This window comes from Monodelphis domestica, chromosome 1, assembly GCF_027887165.1.
Source record: "Monodelphis domestica isolate mMonDom1 chromosome 1, mMonDom1.pri, whole genome shotgun sequence".
NCBI classification, from domain to species: domain Eukaryota; kingdom Metazoa; phylum Chordata; class Mammalia; order Didelphimorphia; family Didelphidae; genus Monodelphis; species Monodelphis domestica.
Window position 1 is genome coordinate 322701881 of NC_077227.1, and position 23627 is coordinate 322725507.

Consider the following 23627-nt stretch of genomic DNA (forward strand, 5'->3'; position numbering starts at 1 on the left):
AAACTAACTGGAAAGATGGCTCACAGGTCCTCTTAGGAGATACAAACAAAAGGAGTTGGCAGAATTGGGTTCATATGTTTCCAAAGGCAACAAGAGGACCCTTGATAACCCTGAATTTCAGTGCTCACGATTGGCATAAACAATAACAAAAAACTACATGATGAAGCTTATTACATTTTATTCTCTATGTGTTATAAAGAATGAGAAGATAGAAAAATTCTCTGAAGAATTTGATAAGGCCCTCCAAGTCAAATCATGATATACCTTAACACTCTGTGTCTTAAAAGCAAAAGTGGCCACAGGGGAGGATAGCAAAATATGCTGGAAAATATAACTCAAGGTCAACAAATGAAAGAAGTATAAAGACCACACAGAAGTCACACATCTAAAATGCCATTAATATTTTCATTGAAAATAGTGTCAGTAGGAATTGTATTTTGTGAGCACCATTTGGAACCAAGGAAAAGTAAACTGGCTATATTTTAACAGATAGGAAATAACTTGTTTCCCATGTAGGAGTCATGGGAAAATGAGGCTAAAGGGATGTGACTGGAAAAGGCTAGCCATATAGTAAGAACAAGAGATATAAAATTTCAGGCTGCATTTCTTTTCTTTTCTTTTCTTTTCTTTTCTTTTCTTTTTGTTTTTGTTTTATACGTATTATTGAGAAAATTAGACTAAGACTAAGGTTTACCACTGAATGAACCCCTTGTGGAGAATTTGTAGGACCTGAGTAGGAGTCCCATGGGATGAGAATCCATGAGAAGGTACTTTGTGTCATTAGTCAAAGTACCGTATCAATGACTTCACCTGTCCTTTGAAGTAATGAAGTCCCAGAGCTGTTCAAAATATTTTTTAATACAAAGAGTGCTAGCCTGAGTCAGAAGACCTATCTTTTCTCCTATAATTCTTACTTGCTGTGTCATCATGAGCAAATCTCTTTCCCTGTCTGTTCCTCAGTTTCATTCTCTATCAAATGAGGTCTAGATCCAAGTTGGCAAACCTATGACATGCATGCCAGAGGCAGCATACAGAACCCTCTCTGTGGGCATACCTGCTGTCACCACAGCACAGAGTTTGTCAGAGTTCATAACAAGAAAGCCAAAGGGAGGTGGGGCTGGGCTGTTCTCCTCTCCCTTTCCACAGGCACCTGAGGACATCACCTACCCCTTTGCCCAGCAGTCCAACGGGAGTGCTTCCTCCCTCTCCTGTCTGGGGTAAGGAGTGCATGGGGGCACTGGGACACTCCATCTTTAAAGATTTGCCATCAATGGTCTAGATGATCTCAAAGGTATCTTCAAAAACTACATTCTGTAAGTCTATGAGTTACTTGCAGATTTAAAAAATTGTATTCTATAATCCTCCACAATGAGAGTAAGGAGATAAGTGGTATAATTATTTCATTTTGATGGGGCCATCAGTGTCAAGTTCTTCTTGGCCTGGCTGGTCTGAAGTAAGGTATGTGCAGAACCCAGAAGGAATGCGTAAAGCTGAGATTCCTAGAGTTGACTCTGAATCCTGCTGTTACTTATTGAGACCATCAATCTTTTCCTCCTACCTTAAAAAGGAACCATGCAGTGTGGTAAAACAGAAGATCTGATAGTGAGACCTAGTCTGACCTTATTAAGTCATTTGCTATGATGTACTAGTGTAGGGAAATCATGAGGTTATATCCTGGCAAGAATATAGCAAAAACCCAAAATCAAAAGTCAGGTTTGTTTTATTATTGCTGTTGGACATTATTTACAATAAAGACAGGAATGTATCAGAAGGGAAGAGAGTAATGGCCTGGCCATCTTCACTTAGCTTTGTTCTTGTTCAGCTTAATTTGCAGGCCAATTGGGAAAATCATGGGAGAGTGGGGGCTTGTGGTCTCAATCTCCATAACAATTTTTGTAAGAGTGTTGTTGGTTGTTTCTGTTGTTGTTGTTTTTTGTTTTTTTATGTATGACCTATGTTGGGTTGGGTTTGAGAAGATACTTAATAAAATGGCACAAGGGCTCCATAACAAGTTGAACAGAAATTACTAGTCATTTCTCATTCCGAATCAGTTGTCTGGAACCAGAGACCTTGAATCAACATTAGACACAGATAGTCAAAAGAATAGACCTAATATTAGCCTGGCACACTCTGGCCAGTTTTTGTAATCTTCCAGTCTAGGTAAAGTGCCTCATAGCCCAAAGCTAGGCAATAAAAAAGACAGTATGTTCTTGTCAGGAAAAGACTTTCTGACTATCTCACGTTAGGAGAAGGGAGCAGAAGTCCAGGAAATAGTAGTAGAGAGAAATGTGGTGAACAGGGATGGCCAGCAGAGCAAATATACCTAGCAAATATGCTATCATAATGACATCATCAAAGGGCAGCAGGAATCAGGGTCAAAGGTATGAAATGCCTTGATCTTGTGTGGGCCCTGATTTTATTGGTTCTTAGTTGGTACTCTCCTTCCTGGCCATATGTGTTAACTATGTGGGTGCCCTAAATATGTAGGAAACACATATGGTCATATATGTCCTCTGTCTTTGTAATCTCCTACACTAAAGTGTTAACCTATGGGAAAATATACCTCATTTTAATATGAGGGCAGTGTGTTGTCAGTTTTCCCCCTACATTGTGTGAATGAACTTCTTTTGTTTTGAACTAATATGTCCCCTAGTTGATAAAAGTAAACATAGAGGAAATTTATGAGCTATAGTTTTTGAGTGGGTGTTGAGCCAGAGACTGCCTTGATTCAAATAGTTTTCTGGGGACCGACAAGTGAATATAATACCCCAAGAATTACAATAGAATTAATTATATAATTAACTTTTCAGATTTTTAAAGGATTTACATCCTTTTTTTTTAAACAATGCTCAGAATCAGGTCTTAATTTACCTAGAAATTTATATTCTACTGAATTATTATCCTGGTACAGCATTTTTCTCATTCTGTGAATGTTATTCAACATATCTCATCTCCCAGGTTGTTCCTTTTCTTCTTTCCCTCAGAGTGAGGGAAGGATTGAAAACAGGGAAGGAGTCTACATAAATAATGCATAACATGCTCTTAATTGTTTTCAAAATGCCAATATACAGGTGTCCCCTTTCCCTTTCCCCTTTAGTCTAAAGGTTATTCCTAAAAAGCAGTCAACATATTTTTAATTTTTTTTTGAGACTGAGATTTATTTACCAGGAAAACACAAAGTATTTGTTTTACTATATACTACTCTCTTATTGACACAAGTTTGTTAAACCAAATCCATTTGATAACAAATAGAAGTTCACTTCAAAACTGAATTAAAAAAAAAAAACAACACAACCCAGTAGCCATCATGACGTGAAATTAGTTGCAGATTAATCACCAAGGTCACTCATTTCGTTAAAGATTAGTCAAAAGTTACTGCTTTGTACAAAACAAAACAAAAACAGAAATATCCTTTCCATAAAACCTCTCAAAAAAGGGAGCAGGAATATAGCTAGTTTTTTCTCACATGACTTCCATTTCAGAGTCTATTTAAAGATTAGCTATGTCTAATAAATTGGTTCTGAAAAACACATATACACACAGAAATCTTGGGAGTTACAGTCACTTATCCTTCCCTTCTAATTTTCTAGGAAGCTTTCAAAAAGGAAATCAATTAGATTTAAGTCTAGTTGGCACATTCTGCATACTCAGAAAACAGCTAGATTTCTTTCCATAAAACACAAAACAATTACTTCCCTATGTCAAGTTAACATGAAATAATTTCTTTTTTAATAAAACTTCTTTATGTCCAACCGAACAAAAAGAAAGATTTTAGTACTGAGGACCTATTTTCCTAAGTAGAGTTTTCTTGGCTTAGATTTCTGTTATTTTTATTATTACTTTATTTCTATGAAGGTTAAAGAACATTCATTGGTCTTTGTCAGCTCTAAATCTTATACCTATAATTTTCAGAATTTTGAATACTCTGAGAAAATTAACTATCACAATCATTGATTTTAAAAGAACTTGCTTTTCTTAAAATTCATTTTGCTTTTGGTTGTTCAAATTAAAATGCTGTCCTTTTCAGAATGTATTCCTGGAGGTACTTAAGCTCATGTTTGCTGCATGGGAAAAGTTCTGTCACCTATTTTTGTCAAGAAGACTGAAAAATAAACAACAGACATTCCAAATAATTACAGAAGCTTGTGTGTTTAGCTGAATGTGTCTTAAAACAAGAAATTAAGAAAAATGGGTAGACACATATGTACATGTCATTCCTGTAGCCTCCTTATATTCTCTTCACCAAGGCAGGAGAGGCAGATCCCCAGAGGCTGCTAGAAATTTATCTGAGAGTTGTAAATCACTAGGCTAGCAGGAAGGAAAAGGTCTCACTTTAAAGACCATAGTCCAAAGAAGCTGCTGCCTATATAAGATGCCCTCCTCATTCCACAACTGCTTTTTGCATTCTGGACACATATTTCATCATTTCAGAATCAAATGACATAATAAACAGAAAATATTGTTACCTTTCAAATGCTATACAAACACAACTTAGCAATTATCATGATAATAGTTTGTGGAATCAGTGTTGGAAGGGATTTTAGAAGTCCATCTAGTCCAAGCTCCCTCAATTCATAGAGAAAACAGACTCACAGAAAGGAAGTGTACTAGTAATGTGCTTTTGTTTTCCTCATGATTCAGTGAGATAAAGTTGTGTATTTCTTTTTCTTATTTTACAGATGAAGAAACTAAGGTTAGAGAGCTTTAAATAATTTGTTCAGTTACACAGCCAGTTGTATGAGAGCAAAGAGTCTTTTGACTCCAAGACCAGCCATTAGACTACAATGTATTAAATTGCAAAGCTCAATTGGAACCCAGGTCTTCTGACTTCAAACCCAATGTTCTTTCCATCATTTACTTTATTTTCTCTCTAAAAGACAAAGCACATGTACCCGAAGGAATACTTCGCCAGTTAGAAGTTAAATTTGCCAATTCTGGCTCACACATTTACAGATATTGTGCAACTTCTGAACTGACTATTCAGTCTGCCTAACTGTTGGCCAGGAGGAGCACCCAGGAGTGTCTTAACAGCTGTATTAAATGACAGGCAACTTTCAATGCAGGGGAAAGGTCCACCTTCCTGAGGCTCTCTTCTCATCTTCTCCCCTGTTCATATTTGCCACATTTCTAGCTTTTGGTCCTTGATAACTTGCTAATTAGAAACAAATGTCAGAGCCCGGGAAAATGAATGTGTAGGGCAGATCTGGGGGGTGGGGGGGTGGGGTGGGGTGATGGTGGTGGTAATGGGAGTTCCCTTAAGAGGGAAGTGGGAGTGGGTTGATCATGGGAGTTTAAGAGAGGCAGGGGGAGTAGGATCTGTGACAGGTGGAAAGAAAGTTTACAGGCTTTTTTGGCTGTGTGTCCATTGAGGGTTTTGTTTAAATCTCCTAAGGACATCTAGTTTAGAAGTAAGGGAATCGTTGTATTTACAGAAGAGAAAACCAAGGCCCAGAAAGGTTATGTGAGATTTGCCCAGTTAACAGTTGGAATTCGAATCTTGCCCTTTTATTTTTAATTCTGTGCTTCCCTCCTCTTCTTTCCATTAGTCGGGATTTGATTTAATAGCTAGGAATCCCAGACCCTCCAAGGCTTCTACTAGGCACCCTCCTCCCACCCCAAATCTTCTTAGACTTTCAGTGAAAGGAAAGCAACTTTTGCACTCCCCCAAAACAAAGCCCCTTTCTCATACAAAGGCAGTCCCATCCTGCCTTCAGGGGCATTGTAGGGGCAACTGGATCTTTCTCACGACAAGGGCTTTCTGTTGGCTAGGAGCAGGCTAAACCAGAGTTGACAGTAAAGCGCATCTCCGGGACAGATTAACTCCGGGCACAGGCTACGAAAAGCGAGTGTCCTGAGCTTACTTTTCCGCCTGGCTTCAATCTGACTTTTATCTTCACCCTCCCCCGCTCCTACAGCCCCATCTTAACGAATTCCAGATTTCTGCTCAGGAGGGGCAGGAATTCAGCCCCAGCGCTCTTTCGGCCCCCTCTAGGGACCTCGGTTAGCAGGGAAAGACTGTGCTCCACGCCTAGCAGGAACTTCCAGTGAAGGCATATCTCTTGTGAGCCTGCCTGGGCGCAACCTCTTGAGGTTCCGTTTTCTTGTCCCCCCACCTCAACCCTCTCCTCCTTACTCCCTGTGCTTTGGCTGAGAGAATAACATTTAAATGTTCAATACCATTTTTTCTCAAGTTCCATTTCCAAACGGATTAAGAATTTGCCATTGTGGTTGGTTCTCCCCCACCTCCATCCTGCCCCTCCCATAATATTCTGAGCAAGGAACCGAGATTTCATCTCGAGGGCAACTAGTTCCCAGATGACTGGATTAGGAAGCAGGAATAGGTCCGCTCATTAGTTCATTCATTCATTCATTCATTCATTCATACCACAAACAGTGGTGTGGTGAAAAGAGCTCAGGATTGGAAGACAAGTTTTCGGTTGGAATCTTTGCTCTCTTTACTACCTGTATTATACGGGGATGGTCACATTCTCTCAGGGCCGCTGTGCTGCATTTGGCTGTTTCCAAGGTTCTATCTAGCATCTAATTTTATGATAACAGGATCATCTCGATCTTTCTCCGCATGCCAACTGAAAACACACTTTTCCAGCTTCTCCCCCAACCACAGAATCTGAAGCCCTGAGGTTTTTTGTTAGGTCAGATGGGGGGGGGGCACTAAAAGGGAGAATCGCATTATAAATCGGAGGAGGGTGGTGCTAGTGGTGAAGTCTAAGCACAAACCAGAGACGCATAGAAAATAACTCTGGATTCGCACTAAAAAAAAAAAATCTAAACTAAATTAAACTGTGGTCCTGGCCCATCTTTGCTACTATCCTCTAACCTTAGGGAAGTCACTTCCTCTCTCTGCCTCAGTCTCCTTTAAAATGCGGATAAAATAATATTTAATCTACCTCTCTAGGAATCAGTTTACGGCTAAATAAGATTATAAATGCAAAATGCTTCTTAATCCGTAAAGTACTATATAAATGCCAGTATTATTTCTAGCAGCTGTTTGCCCATGGACATATTCCGCACTACCCTTCTCCCAGTCTCAGTTCCTCCTTTGTATAAAGAGGTGATTGGGCTGGAAGACCTCTCAGGTCCTTTCTAGCTAAAACAGTATAGCGTTCTTCTGGGAGGTTTGGAAGTGGTGGATGGCCAAGAGCGACGAACTAAAAGCTGAGAATGAGATTCCTAACAAGAGGGGGGCTTTGAGGTCAGCTTTTGTAAAGACCAAGTATGCAATCGTATGCAATCAGAAATCCAAAAGAGAAGCCCCCGCCCTCTTCCATTCTACTTCTTGCCCCTCAAAGGGTTGCTTATTCCTCCTCAGTAGGGGGGTAGGAGTGGAGGGGGGAGGTGATGGGGGTGGCAAGAGCCCCTCCAAAAGGGGAGTCGCTCCTTTCAAAGGGCAGTGACCCCCCCCCCTCCTTAGTTCCTCAACACCTCCTTCCACTGCCCCCGCCCCCGCCCCTTGCCTCTCGCCTTCCAGGCCTCCCAGAGAGTTTCTCTGGGAGTTTCTCAGGCTGTCACCAACCTGAGAAGTCCTGCCTTCCTACATCCTCCCAACACCCCCCCACCCACCCACCCACCCAGAGGCCCAGGGAAGTTACGGCCCCCAAGGGAAGGAGGTGGAGACCACCCACAGTGGCCTTTTATCTGGGAAATATATTTCAGGGCAGGGGGTGGGGCCCAGTCGGGGGACGGAGGCCCTGAGTGAGTCCTAATGATGTGTTTAACAAATGGGGAGGATGCGAGGCCTGGGCTAGGGAGAGGAGAGCGCGGGCGGTGCGGGGTCGGAGAGATGGGGGCACCGGCTCCCGGGGCAAGGAAGAAACCAGAGTCTGGGGGTGACTAAAACAACAAAGACACATGTAAACTGGGAACTTTTTTATCGGGAAAAATCATAAAACAAAATAGCACATAAACAGAACCCCAAACACCAAAATAATACCCCCATGAACGAGAACTCACATGTAAACAAGGGAAGAGAAGCTGCTCCATCCGCCCTCCCCTTCTCCGTCTTCCCCTCCCCCATAGACAGCCCGGAGCCACCTAATGCCTCGGGGCCGGAGGACGGGCATTAAAAAAAAAAAAGTAGAGGGAGGCGGGAGACCTGGGAAAGGGGGTTCAGGCCACTGGTATTCTTTCAAAACAAGGGAGACTGAAAAATTTACGGGGAGAAAACCAAGGGCGGCTGGTTCTTGGCCCGGGACAAAAGCACAACGTGTTACATAAAGCTCCCCCGGACCGCGCACCGATCTCGCCCTCCAGCCAGGGCATGCTCAGGGGGAGGGAGTGGGACGGCCTAGCTGGAGGTGGCCACCTGGGCGGAGGGATTCAGCTAGCCTTAGGTCCTAGGGCTGTGGAATCGGGTTGGATGGGACTAAGAAGAGAGGGAAGAGTATGGGTGAAGAGAGAAGAAAGACCAAAATGGGACGTGGATGAAAAGAGGAGGATGAGAACTAGAAAACAAGGAGAAGAAAACATATGGAGAAGGAATATGGAGATGGTTCTCTGAGGAAGGATACCGGCTGGGTGTCTTGGCCGTGGGCTGGCGGCTATTCCTTCTAGCAAGATTTATGAGGAGATATTTAAGCTGCCTTTAATCGTATTAACAGCCTTCAGAACACAATTTGGGCTTCAGAGAATGAGGGAGACTAGATAAGGAAAAGTACGTGAAAGAAACCTGAGGAGGAAGAGGTCTGTGAACCTCAGAGAGCAGCCCCTTGAACTTTAGAGAATAACGATCTTTCATCCCTCTCTTATAACCCTCTACGCCAGTCTTTAGGCAACTAGGGGGAAGACTTCCCCACCCCCAGCTGTGGAAATTACTTTGTCACTTTTCCTCAAAGGGAATAGAAAGTAGAAGTAACGATGGAAGAGAGGTTGTGGAAAAGTAAGAGCCTGGGGGTAGAAGAGGAGGAGAGGAGAAAAATTTACCAAGATCTTAAAGAGTTGGAAGGGATCCGGAAACCATCTTAGTCGAACTCAAACATCACAAAACAAATACACTTACAGCCTGTGTTCGAAAGACCTTGAATGAAGTGGCCTCCACTAACTCCGGAGAGAAGTCGGTTCTAGCTGTATCTAATTCAAGTTTTTCTTTTGTTTCATCAATCCAAAATTGCTTCTGTGCAATTTCCACTCAGTGTTTAATTCTGGCCTTGGAAAAGAGCAAAGTAATTGGCATGTCATCTCCCCCCACGCCCCCCAATTCCCTCCATCTTTGTCTGTCTAAATATCCTCATTTCCTGCAACCAAATCCTCATATTCTGAGGGCATTCATTCACAATTCGGATTGAACTCTTGCTTGCCAGTCTTTGCTAAAATATAGTGCCCATAACTGAACACAATACTCTAGAAGTAATCTAACCAATGTAGAGTACAATGAAACTCTCACCTCCCTAATTCTGGACACTATGCCCTTCTTAGTGTAACCCAAGATGGCATTAACTTTTTTGGCTTTTATGTTATACTGTTAGGATGACTTGAGTTCAAAATCTGATAATTAGTAGTTGTGTAAACCCAGGCAAGTCTCATGCAAGTAATTTTACCTCTTTTGAGTCTCACTTTCTTTATTTGTTAAAATGGGGCAATAATGTAATCTATCTCACAACCGTTGTGAGGATCAAATGAGATATTTGCAAAGTAATTATGTAGCAAAGTGCCTGGCACATAGTAGGCATTTAATGTTTATGTCTTCCTCCCCTTTCCCATTCATAGGGTTATTTAAAAGATCAGAAGGAATAGCACCCTAAAAACATTTTGTGAACTTTAAAGCTTTCCTCCCCTCCCCCCCAAAAAAAACCCTTCAGCTATTACTGTTAATGGAAATGGAAATTAAAACTCACTAAAACACCTAGTTTTGTTTTTTTTTTAAGAAAATAAAATGTTGACAGCTACAACCTCATTGTGAATTTGTGAAACTGATTTTTTGAGCCCAAAGATGCCTTTGATCTTGGATTCAATGTTCTATATCACTAGAAAGTAATTTAGATAGATTACTTTTGATTCTGAATAGGCCACCCAGTTGTTACTTATCTTTTTGGGGTTATCTGACAATCATGTGAGCTCTGCTTCTATCCAATTCTCAAAAAGCTAAGTAGCACAGAATTAAGTATATATCTTCTGGGCATTCCACTAGACATCTCATTTCAACTAGACCTTAAGTCATTCTGATTGCTCTTTGGGTCCTGCTCATTCCTAATCCACCTAATTGTCAGGTCCCTAACACTCATCTTGTCAAAGAGAATTTTATGGGAGGCTTAAGACTTAATGGCCATTTCCTAATAGATAAGTGGTCAAAAGATATGAACAAACAGTTCTCAAAAGAATTGCAAAATATTCACAATCACAGGAAAGAATGCTCCAAATAACTAATAATAAGAGAAATATAAACAAAAACAACCCTGAGGTTTTACCTCATACTCAGCAAACTGGCAAAAAAAAAGAAAAAAAATGCAGCAGTCAATGTGGGTGGGGTTGTAGAAGGATAAGCACCCTAATAGATTGTTGATGGAGTGGTGAAATAGTACAATATCCTTAGAATCAGAGATTCCATACTGGGCTTATACTTTAAGGAAGCCATCCATTAGAAGATTTCTATATAGTCAGCACTTTTTGCAATTAATAAAAATTGTAAATAAAGTAGTTGCCATCAACTGGTAAATGGCCAAACAAATTGTGGTACGTGAATATAATGGTATGTTATTATGCTGTAAAAAATGATTCATGATGAATACAGAGAAATAAATGAATACAGAAAAAAACCAAAGTGTAAAAAAGAAGCAAAACTCAAATGAGGAGACATGAGAACATATTCCCAGCTTACTCTTTTGTGGAAGAGGGAGATCTACAGGTGTTACACATTGCACATGTTTTCAAACTTTTTTGATGTGTTGATAAGTGCTGATGCTTTTTCTCTAAAAGATAGTATTTGTTATATGGGATGGCTCTTTGGATCATAGAGAGCAAAAGGGATATTTAGGATAACTATGATAATTTAAGAAATAGAAAATATCAATAAGAACTTATTTTTAAAAAATCTAAGTAAGCAGAACTTCTAGGAAGATGATCCTGTGACATTCCCCTAAGCCCAATTTCTTTTCAGCATCTCCAAATAATATGTACATGTGCCAGTGTAAAAAAAAAATCAACAACAATAACAAAAATCAGAGCGGAAATAAAGAACATACTAAAAGATTTACTTCACAGAAAAGCCAGCAGAGAAATGACAAGAATAGAAAATTGTAGGCAACAACCAGATATTCTAATATATTTAATAAATATCACAAAGTACAAAAATGACTTGAAAAATTCAGATAATAATAAAAATGCATAAACTGGGTACCACCTCTATTATAGACCTTTCCTGATCTGCCCAGTTATTATTGTGTTTGAATCCATATATTGGTTTTTACTCTTTTTGTAATTTATACATGCCTTTCTGCATTTTAGAGGTTGTTTTGCCCTTGTAGAATTTGTTATTTGTGGGCAGGGCTTCTTTGTCTCTGTATTACTAGTGGCTGTCACATAATAAGCACATAGTAAATTCTACTGAATTGAATGGAATGGAATTGAACAGACATGAGATATCCAGATATGATTATTGCAATATTTCTTAAAAACTCCAGAATTCAGAGCAAAACAAGAATTTAAGGAAGAAATGAAGGAGGAAATTTTGATAGAAATTGGAGCTGTAAAAGAAGAATTTTTATAAAGACAAAGTAACAGAACAAATAATGGACAGTATCTCCAAAACAATAGATTTCTGGAAAAAGCTATAGGCACTTTGGAACTCAAAAATGAGAGAAAGACTGTCAGAGCAAGATCAAGAGGAAAAAAAGATTTCATCATTTGCTAAAAGGGATGACTCTCTTGGAGCAAAATCTAGGAAATATAAAAACAAGAGACATCAACAAAAATCTATGAAAAAAAATTGGAACTACACCTTAAATCTTTACAAGCCATCCAGCTGACCTTGAAGACAGAATAGACTAATTTGAGAGTCATAGACCTTTAACAAAAACTTTATGTAATTAAAAACCTAAAAATTATTCATTTGGACACCACACAAGAAAAATGTTCAGAAGTACTAGAAACAGTGAACAAAGTGTAAATAGAACTAATCTACAGAAATTTGATATGATTTGTGTATAAAATTTAATCAAACTTCAGAATTTCTATTGAACATCAAATTTGCAAGCATCTAGTTCTTAGAAATGACAAAGGGAAACCTAAATTTGACTTATATATAAAAGTTATCAAGCTTTGGAACCTGAATGTTTAACATCAAATCTTGCAAATTAGCTAAGAGGATGAAATACCAAAGACTATTCTCGTTTACAAGAAAAATGGAATATGTTATTTTGGAAAGCAAAAGAAATTAGTTTGCATCACCAAATAACACATCCTGCAAAGTTGAACTTAAATATTTATAGAAAAAAGAGGATTTCTGGCAAAAATGAAAATTTTAAGACATCTGAAGAAGTCAGAAGTGACCAGGGCATAGACACTCATCTTAAGAAAGATAAAGAAAGAGATATGACAAAAATCAGTTTTAATTAATGTGTTTACATGATTCTAGGGCTAGCCAAATCTAAATTTTAAAATTTTCACCTTATTTCAAGTTCACTGAAAGGACATTTCTGGAACATACTTCAAAAACGGTGAAGAATTATTATTTCTAATCTTTTACTAGAACCTAGTTTCCTGATTATGCAGTTAACACTTCTGGGAGCAGAATGTAAGCAAATTTAATTCCACAGATAAAAATCTTTCAAACAGGAATATGGTAGCAAAGGGAACAGGAAGATCCAGAGATAAATCTCTACCTTACTTGGGCTAGAGGATTTCTCATCCTTTCCTGAAATTTAACTCGGGAAATAAGGACAATAAATATGGAGTTATGATTCTTGTGCCAGGGAACATGAATCAGATTTCATCAATAGAAATGTATCAATCTAGGGTTTTCCCAACACATTCCTGTGGAGATGATGAGATGCTTCAGGGAACCTTCCATAAGTTTCCATTCAGGAAAAATGAATATTTCAGTTGACCCTTTCCTCAAAGTGTATTTCCAGGCCATGTCCCACTCTACTAAAGGATTGCCGGGTTGTCAGGGCATTCGGCAGAAATGGTAGGAAGACAGGGAAAAAAAAGAGGTCTAGAAAGATGATATGATTGATAGAAGGATGCATAGGTCATGATTGGAAGGGTCTGGTTTTAGCTTGGGCCCTGGATAAAACTCTTTCTACTGTTTCCTTCATGAATTAGTATTTCTGAGAATGAATCTCCACAGGAAAAAAAAAGGTTCTTTGTACAAAGACATGGGCAAAAAAACAGTGAGGGAATAGGAAGTGGACAGTTTTGTTTTCTAGAAGTATCAAGCAGAAAGTATTGAGATCATAGAGAGGATAAATAAAGCATTTATATGCAAAACCTCATCAGTGGGATTTGAGAATACACTAGAAAGGGCAAAGGATAATAAAGGGGTTGAATTAAAATAATAGTTCTTGGAAATAGGCAAAATAAATTCAATTTGAATGAGTGAGACAGAATAGGAAGGAAGAAAGGGAGGAGAGCGTAAAATAAGTACATTTAAGGAAATGAGGTTTGACTTATATAACAGGAAAGTTGAGCAAGGGTGTATGTAAAAAGAGCTTGAGATCAGATTAATATAAATCAAAATAACAAAACATAGGCACATCATGTTGGTTAAACACATATAAAATATATTATGCTACATATACATATATTCTGTATTGTCACTATGGTTTTACTTATATGTATACATAAATGTATACAGGTATACATATACTTTACATGTGTGTATGTATGTGTATGTACATGTAAAATAGATTTTAATTGAGAAAAGCATGAAGTAGCAGTTATATGGTTATATGAAATTAACTAAACTTGTCAGTAAAATGGAAGAGCGGGTAAGAAAACAATATCCAGCAATTTTCTACATAAAAGAAGCACATTTAAAACATAAAGACAAAGAATGAAAGATTGTAACAAACTTTATTATACTTTAAGAAATTAAAAAAGAAACCATGAGTTACAGTCAGGATTTTATATATGGCAACACTTTTACAAACTGATTCTGTCAAAAGAAAGAAACAGGGAAATTATATTATGTTTAATAGAACGACAGACAATGAAACAATATCACTTTTAAATACATTTGTACCAAGTTTCACAGTATATAAGTACTTAAAGAAAAAGATAAATGAAATACAAAAGATATATAGATAACAAATATAGTAATTCTAGCACTCCCTTTTCAGATATGAATGAATCTAAAAGAAGGATAATGAAGGAAATTATAAATTCAAGCAAATTGCTGGGGAAATGATATGAAAGATCTATGTTAATTTGTGAATGAGAATATTAATATTATAAAACATGAAAGAATATTTATTTTCAGCATTACACAGTACCTTTAAAAAACTGATCATGTGTTATTGCATAGACATAATAAATGAACATAGAAAATCATAAATCCTTTCATGCAATAAAAGAAGTAATCAATAAAAGAAATTACCAAAAATTATAGACAAAATTAAGCCTAAATGACATCCCAAAGTGGGTTGAAGAACAAATACCAGAAACAATTTTTCTAAAGAGAATGATAGCGATGTATCATTATACCAAAATATACTGAATATAGCTAAAGCAATTCTTAAAGTAAATTCATGTCTCTGAAGACTATTTTTAAAATTGCAAAAGTTAAAAAATTGAAAATTAACAACCCCCAAAGCACAAAATAACACATTTTTAAAATCAGAGAATAAATAAATAAAATTAAAAACAAAGATTATGTAACTGACAAGTAAAAAAGTTGCTTTTAAAAAGACCAACAAAATCAATAAACAATATAACTAATGTGACAACAAGAAAGGAAAATCATATTGCCAAACTAAAAAATAAACAAGGTGAGGGCATGACAAATAGATTGGGAATAAAGAGAAATATCAGAAATGATGCCCAACTATAAACTAGTGAACCTGAGAACAGCCAGGAAATGGATAAATAGTTACAAAATGTTAAATAGCTAAATTAACAAGGCAATAGAAGTCTGAACAAATCTTAAAAGGCAATTCTAGAAAGCCATGAAAAAAGTAATAAAAACAAAAAAAACCCTCTGATCTAGATATATTTACAAGTGTATTCTATCAAACATTTTAAAGATCAATTGAACCCTCTGCTACATAGATTGTTTTCAATAATAGTACCCTTAAAAACTTCTTTTATGAAACAAATGACCCTATATCTGAACCAGGTAGAAGTAAATAGAGAAAGAGAACTCAAAATCAATATTACCAATCTATACAAGGGATGAAAGGATGATTCAACAATAGGCAATATAACAAAATCTCAAAATGCAAGATTGTACCAATAGATGCAAAACAACTATAAGCAAAATACCTAATACCTTTCCCTTTGACCAAATATAACATTTATATTTAAACCTTGACAGAGTCGACATGGAAATTCCCTTAAAAATAGACAGAAATCACAATATATGTGGGAGGAAAACTGATTTCAAATCTCTGCTTTGTCACTTGCTACCTGAGTGATCTTGGGCAAAATACTTCATTTTTCTGGGTCTCAGTTTCCACCTTTATAAAAGGAAGGTGTTGGAATATATGGCTTCCAAAATCTCTTCTGGATTTAAATCTACAATACTATGATCAAGAGCTAGTATTATTTGTAATGGAGAAAAATTAGAAGTTTTCTTAAGTTCAGTTGTAAAGCAAGGACATTTCCTTTCTCCATTAGAATTTGACACAGTATTAGAAATATTGGATATAGCAAGAAGACAAGAAAAAGCAAAAAAAAGGAGCAAATTTATTCTTATTTGTGAAAACTATTATCCTTATTTGTGAAAACTTAGAAAATCTAGAAAATTGGTAAAGAAAATAATTGGTACGATTAAGAGTCAGCAAAGGAGAAAGAGAACATAAAAATCAACAACCTTTATATATATATTACTAAATTCAGGAAGGAGAAATTCCATTTAAAATATCTAAATTCATAAAATATATTGACGTTCACTTATCAACACACACAGTTTTTATAAATAGCACACTCTACAGGAATAAGACCCAAATTAGTGCAGAAATGATAACATTCTAAATTAATCTACAAACTAAGTCCTATGCCAATGAAACTACAAAAGATTACTTAATTGGATTAGAAAAAATTTTTTTAAATTAATTGGAGGAGCAAAAGTAAAAAATTTCAAGAGAACAGTTTAAAAAATAAAAAAAGAAAAGAAGGAGGCTTAATATGATCAGACCATAAATTGTCTTGTGAATGAGTAATTATCATGGCTACATGACCACGATTAAAATATGAAAATATGGTAAGTAGAATAGACATGAAAATCAAAATGTAGAAACAACTACATGTAGCAGTTTCATGTTTGTTATTTTTGTATCATTCATATCTAGAATTTTGACAGGAGTTAGGCAACATCATTAGTTAATAGTCTATAGAATTCTTCCTTTTTGAAAAAAATTAGAATTTTTTTTCCTCTTTCTTGTGACACTTTTGTCATTTTCAAAGATTATTGATATTGGATCAATAATCCATTCTCTCTCCTTACTTCTCCATAACTCTTACCAATACTTGGGGATATAATTCTGCTGGATCAGGTAGCTAGGTGCTCTTTCTCTTTAATTATATTGGTATTAATTACCTATTAGCCTTTCCCCCCTTTTATTGTTCTATTCTTTCTAGAATGAAAATCATTTCCCTTGGTAGGCATATCATAAGTATAGCAAGAATTAAATATCTCCTCTCCATCCCACATTATCATCATACCAATTCAGTCTAATCAGTGGTGCATTCTCTTCTTTAATCTTTGTACCTTTAATATGCCTAAAATAACCAATCATTTCTTTTTATTGTTTGCTTTTCTTCCCAGTCTTGGCTTATACTGAGTGTTGACATTCTTAACACTGTTGCTTAGGATTATGGCATATTTTTTTATTTTGATGTGACTACCACTTCCATATCAAAAAAAATTTTGGCAGATGAATATTCTATACATGTTCATTGGTCTCTTCAGGTAACTTCTTTCTCTTTAGAACTGTTCCTCTTTATATTTTAATTATTGAGAATTTCCCATCTCTCTTAGGCTGACTTCCTTTTGTAGTTTTAGTCCTTGGAATTTTCTCTGAAACCTTTGAAATCTGCTTTCCAAAATTCAAGGGTGTATGCTGGCTTTGTTCTCCTCTACCACAAATTCTAAGGCAGAATAATCAAATTCCCCAATATTTCTCATCATTTCTATTTCAGCAACAAGTTCTTCTTTGTTAGAATCAGGTAAAGAATTGCAGTCCTTGTTGGTTCCTCTACCTCATAAATAATAAAAATATGATTAAGGCAAGCCAAGAGTTTACTAACTGCACTGATTTTGGCAGAGAGTGACAGCAGATGTCCAGATAATTGAAGTCCTCCATTAATTATATTGCATGTATCTGAGCCAAGCTTGGGTTCTGGTTCCCAAATTCTTTATTTCCTTCTTTTAGATTTAAAATATAATGCAGCCTATGTTTTATGGTATTTTTATTTTTTTAACTATTCCCCAATCATTTTGATCTACTTTGGAAGCACCATGGAGTGTTGCCACCACATTTGGCTCCTATCTGACACCTCTGATCTGTAATATTTTCTGATGACATCACATGTTTCTATCGCCAATGAACTTCACGCAAACATTCTTCATGATGATTCTCACCTTTGGTTCCTAGATTTCTTTATGAATGTCTCCTTAACATGAAGCTCTATTCCACTTTTACCTATCCTGCTCTTTTAATTTATGTATAGCCTTTAGGGCCATACTCAGATGATGGCCCTATTCTACATCTCAATATCTCCATGTCAAATTTGCCTGTAGGTCTCTAGTTTACATTGTTTATTACACATACTTTTTGTAATAGGGCATAGACATCTGAATTCATACATTTTATTCCATCTCCTTTCATAGATTTGATCTTTAGTAAATTTCTAGTTCTCTCTATTGCTAATCTTCCTCCATTGTAGCTACTCTCATGGTATCCAGTTGAGTGGATACACACACACACACACACACATACATACACACACACATAGGTAGTTTTTTCTTTCCTTCTTCTCTAAAGGCACTTTAATTGGATTTGTATGACTTCAAGTAAATATGCTTTTACCAGCCCCTGTTAGGTTTATTTCATCACTCTATACTGGTCGACTCTTCCTATATTTTAAGCCATGGGCCAGAAGCCCAAATTCTATTTTTGTCCATCATCATCTTTTAAAAACATTAATTTATTAATAGTATTTATTCCTACACATATCTCAACCCTCTCCCTTCCCCTCGCCACACCATAGAAGGCATCATCCAACAAAAAGATACCTACAGATTGTCTCTCATGTTTTTATTTCTCAGTTCATTCTCTGGTAGTGGACATTCACAAGTTATTCTTGAAATATTAATTTTGTAGCTGTATACAATCTTCTCCTGGTTCTACTTGTTTCACTCCTCATTATTCCATATAAGTATTTCCAAGTTTTTTTTAAGTTAACCTCATCATTTCTTACTGTACTGTAATATTCCACCACAATCATATACCACAATTTGTCTAGCCATTCTCTAATTAATGGACACCCCCTCAATTTCCAGTTCTTTGCCACCACAAAGAGAGCTGTTTTATATATATATTGGAACATACAGAATCTTTTCCTCCCCCACCCCCATCTCCTTGGGAAATAGACCCAGCAATGATTTTGCTGGATCTAAAGGTATTCACAGTTTTATAACTCTCTAGGCAAAATTCCAAATTTCTCTCCAAAATAATTGGATTAGTTTGCATTTCCACAACAGTGTATTAGTGTCCCCATTTTCCCATATCCCCTCCAACATTTGTCATTTTCCTCTTTTATCATTTTAGCTAATAAAATACGTGAGTCATCTCAAAATCATTTTGATTTACATTTCTTTAGTCAGTAATTATTTAGGGCATTTTTTCATATACCTATATGTGGCTTTGATTTCTTCATCCAAAAACTGTGTTCAATGTCTTTATTTGCCCAGTTATCATTTGGGGATGGCTCTTACTCTTGTAAATTTGACAAAGTTCTCTATTAATTTCAGATATGAGATTTCTATCTGAGAAACTGTCTATAAATTTACCCCCTCCCCAATTCCCTGCTTTCTTTCTCATCTTGACTATATTAATTTTATTTGTACAGAAACTTATTTAATGTAATCAAAATTATCTATTTTACATCTTTTATCCATCATCATCTTAACCAGTTGCTCACTTTACAAATCTTTCTCTTCTGATGTCTTTGCCTTTCATCAGTCATAAAGGAAGAAAATATCACATATACAACTCAGGTCTTCAGTTTCTGGCTGTTCCATCTATACTCATATGTATCACCAGGAGTGGCTAGACTAGTTGATCTCAATTTTGTTGTGATTATAATATTGACAAATAGCTGCTTCAGTAATAAACCCCCTCAAGGGAATCTTTAACCACCATTAGTGATTTCTTCCTTCTCTGACTTTTACTATATGTAAAATCTTTCTACCTATTGATTCACATCATCATAACAAGCAGCTATTTTCTCCTTGAAGGGTCCAAGTCTATTCACTTCAGAAGGATCATATACTTAGATACAAGTGTTCAATGTTCCTTGTTCCTCTATTTTCCCTAAAAGGGATGAAGAAGGAATGGAGGAAAGAAAGAAGAAAAAAGAGCATAATGCTGATGAGAGTGAAGCAAGAAGAGCCGGAGGTGAAATATATCAAGAGAAGGAAAAGGACTAGAGGAGAAGGAAGGAAAGAGGAATAGAAGAACAAGAAAGGAGTAACAAAGAGAAATCAGAAAAAGAAAAGATGGTGAGAAGAAAAAGAGAAGAGAAAAGAAAAGAATAGGAGCCAATAATATATAAAAGAATATAGCAATAAATTTATTAAATAAATAAGAGAAAATATGAGGCAAAATAGAAGAATAGCAGCAAGAAACTCAGAACCACAGCATCTCAGAGTTGGAAGGACCTCAAATACCATCTAGGTTCATCCATACCTGAACGAGTCTTTTCTACAATATCAATCAACAAGCATTTACTACAGTTACTATGCTCGCTCTAATTCCTGGGCTAATTAGATATTCAATCTTTGCTTAAAGAATTCTAGTCAAGGGAAACATACTCATTAAAATTTTGGATTGCCTGAATTGTTAAAAAGCTTCTATCCTTTTTCTTCATACTATATTTAATGCCTCTTTTGATGCTTCTTCAAATACTTGAAGACAGCCCTCTTCTAAGGCAAAGCATTTCAGATTCTTTCAACCATTTCTTACATAGTATGAACTCAAAATCTTTCTTTGAAAGTCAGAGCCCAAAACATAACAGAGAAGATGGAGGGAGAAAGGAAATAAGAGAGAAGGAAATCAAGAGAGAAGTAGAAGTTAGAGAAAGAGGCTCAGTGTATATAGTCATGCCTAGAGATGGGAGAGTTTGGGTTCAAATCTGGTCTCAGATACTTCCTAGCTGTGTGACCCTGGGCAAACCATTTAACTCCCATTGCCTAGTCCTTAACTCTCTTCTTCCTTAAAACCAATACAAAGTATAGATAGATTCTAGCTTTGTGACCCTGGTCAAGTCACTTGAACCCTATTGCCTAGCCCTTACCACTCTCCTGTCTATTAGTTCCAAGACAGAAGATAAGGTTTTTTAAAGAATATAATTTAAAAAATTAAGTAAGAGAAAGAGCGGATGAAGAGGAGATAAGTTAATGCAAAGGAAGGGAGAAAAAAGCAGAAGAAGAGGAGTAAGTGAAAAATAAGTTTCTGTTGAAGGATGGGGGGGATACTTAGGCCAGAGAAGCCATAACTCATATAGAGCAGCTTGTCATAGGGTTAAGAATCTTAAATTCTACCCAGTTCTGATAGATTTTGCTCCTGGTCTCTTTACACCAACTAGGCTCATACTTAAAACATTTCCATTGTGCTTAAAGGTTTTAGAAGTTCCTCCTTTCTGTCCAGATGAAAAGTCTTTTAAAATGTGGTTTAGAATTATTTTAGATAATGATTACCTCCATTTTTCAGACAGAGAAACTTAGGCTTCAGAGGAATAAAGTGACTTGCCCAGGAAGAGGTGGAATAGTATTGAGAAGTGACAACAGTATTGCTTTCCAGTTAACTTTCCTAATAATAATAGTCCCCTGAGGTAGGTATGTAGGTAAGTAGAGCACAATTACTATCCCTTTGGAACAGCTTTAATTTGGGGGGTTAATTTCTTTGTGATTTTAGAGGGGGCAGAAGGCTGAGGTGAGGAACTCCACCTCCCAAAGGAGAACAAGACCTTCTTTGCAATTTAGAATCTTAGAGAGTTGGGGGAAGAGTTGAAAAATTAACTTACTAGCCCAAGGTTACACAGTTTACATACATTAGAGATGTATGAACCTGACTTCCTAACTCTGAGGCTATTCACTACACCAAACGGTTTCTACAAAAAGGAATGAAAATGGATAATCTAAAGGAAGGCCTCTATTCCAAAGAGTTGGATACTTGTTCGATAGAGGATTTATGGATGTATAGTAACAAGAGTTGCCCAGGAGGAGATAGTGTGTATCCCTGGCAGCTGAGGTTCTTGATAATTTGAGAATCGAAGATCCATAAATATTAGTTATGGTCAGGGGAAGAATACTGATTAGATAGGTTAAGTGATTTGCCCACTGACATCCAATTTCGTAGATTTCCGATGCCGAATTCGAACTCGAATCCCGACTTTAAGTCCAACTTTGTTTAACAAGTTTTCCTTTTTTAACTTTCCCAACAAATATTAAGGGATTCTAGGATGAGTAGCCTGGCCAAATGTAGGAATCCATCACTCATGGAGTTTAAAGCTGAAAAGAGGAGAGAGCCCAGTGGATCAAGAAGCTTACCTATCCCTTGCCCTCCAGTACCACCCCATCTCACCACGTGGGTCATTGATCCAAATGCCCGGAGGGTCCGCTTCCTAGAGTACTAACAAGGAAAGCTGGCTTCCTGGGTTAGGTGACTCTCATAGCCCAGGCCTTGCTCAGCGTTGCTTGTTATCTGGCGAAAGATTCTGAGGGAACAGTGAGGACAGGAATGCCTAACTGAGGTACTGGGTGCCCTAAGAAGTGATAAGGGAAGGGGTTTGGCTTTTCGCAAATGCTGACTTGGGTACTCATATCATTCTCCCCTTATTTCCTCAAACCAGTTTTGGCTACACGTAGTAAACGGAAGGAAAGATTGCAAAGTCATAAGGAAAGACTTTCAGAACTGGAAACCAGAGGGGAGGCTCTGGGATTACTCCAGCGCAGCTTGAGACCACTTTCCTTCCCTCTCTCTTTTCCCCCTCCTCACCTGGATGGCTGGGCAGAGTGGGAGGAAGCAGCAAAAACAGGCTCCCTCCCAGGAGAGGGAGGGAGTGGAGAGAGAGGAGAGCAGAATGGGAGAAGGGAGGGAGTGTTGAGATGCAGCTCTCCTCCCTCCCCCACAGCCGGCTCGAAGCCTTCCCACGCTCTGCGCCCACACCCCGCATTCTCCCTCCTCCTTCTTTCTCTTCCTCCTCCTCCACTTTTCCCCAATTTCATTCGCAAGCCTGCTCCCCCTTTTATCCCCCCCCCAACCCCCGTCGGGTTGCACCATCTCTCTTACCTTTGCCTCTGAGGCGCAATTTTCGTGCGTTTTGCCTGCGGTCCCCTAAACTATTGGGGCCAAGCGCTTTCTACCGCGCCTAGAGGAAGGTGTGGGAGGGAGACGTGGAGGAGAGGGGGTGGATGGTGACGTGCCCCCGGAGGAAGGTTCAGGGAACCCGGGGTTTGCCATTTCAATCCCTCGCAGTCTCCCTAGGCTGTGTGAGCGCTCTCGACCTGAAAGGGCAGCCAGGGCCCTGGGGTCATTTGAGGACAGCGGCCTTGAAGAGCCTGCGCCAGACTGGCTGCTTGCGCCTCCCGAATACTGATGCTGCCGAGTCGGGTCTCTGCTGGTGACTGACTCACAATGGGCAGACTTAGTAGCCCTGAAGTAGTAGCTTCAGCTCGGGGAGGCTGTTTCTGTCTTCAGAGAAGCTGCTCCACTCGCCTTAGGCTTAGTTTGAGGACCCCTGCCACATTCCAGCAGTCTTATGGCTCCAGCTGGGAACGTCTTTTCCAGCGCGTGTTTTCCTTTTTTCCAAAGAGAAGACTCATATTTTTCTTTGTCCAACAGAAAGTAAAGATCTCTTTCCCAGTCTTACCCTCTATACATACTTTGCTGAGAACATAACCTTTCCCCTTGCAATAATTCTTTCTGCCAAGGTTCTTGTAGAGAAAGCACTTTAGAAAACTTTATAGGTGCCATAGAAATATGAGTTTTATTATTAGCAACTTCCCCTTGCTTGAGTGATTTCTCTCTAAAACATACCTTATGATTTGAAATGCTTTGCAAACTCTAAAGTGATAAAGAAATATGAGGACTTTGAAGAAAAAGAATTTTTTGTTATCCTTTGTAAGCATATGTATGGGTATCAGAATTGTAGCAGAATTCCCGTTGAAAACCAGAAAACTATAGAAATGTAATTTTTATTCTTAAGTATTTACTTTTATAATTATTATTGTG

The 23627-nt window shown here is 37.6% G+C and overlaps 1 long non-coding RNA gene across 1 annotated transcript in view; it reads right to left on the bottom strand.

The window, feature by feature from the left end:
- LOC130456350 (uncharacterized) overlaps window positions 1–23209 on the bottom strand; it is a 108936-nt gene extending 85727 nt beyond the window's left edge. Inside the window, exon 1 of the long non-coding RNA XR_008915088.1 lies at window positions 22686–23209. This is a non-coding gene — a long non-coding RNA (uncharacterized LOC130456350). The remainder of the gene's footprint in view (window positions 1–22685) is intronic.
- Between the last annotated feature and the right edge of the window lie 418 nt (window positions 23210–23627).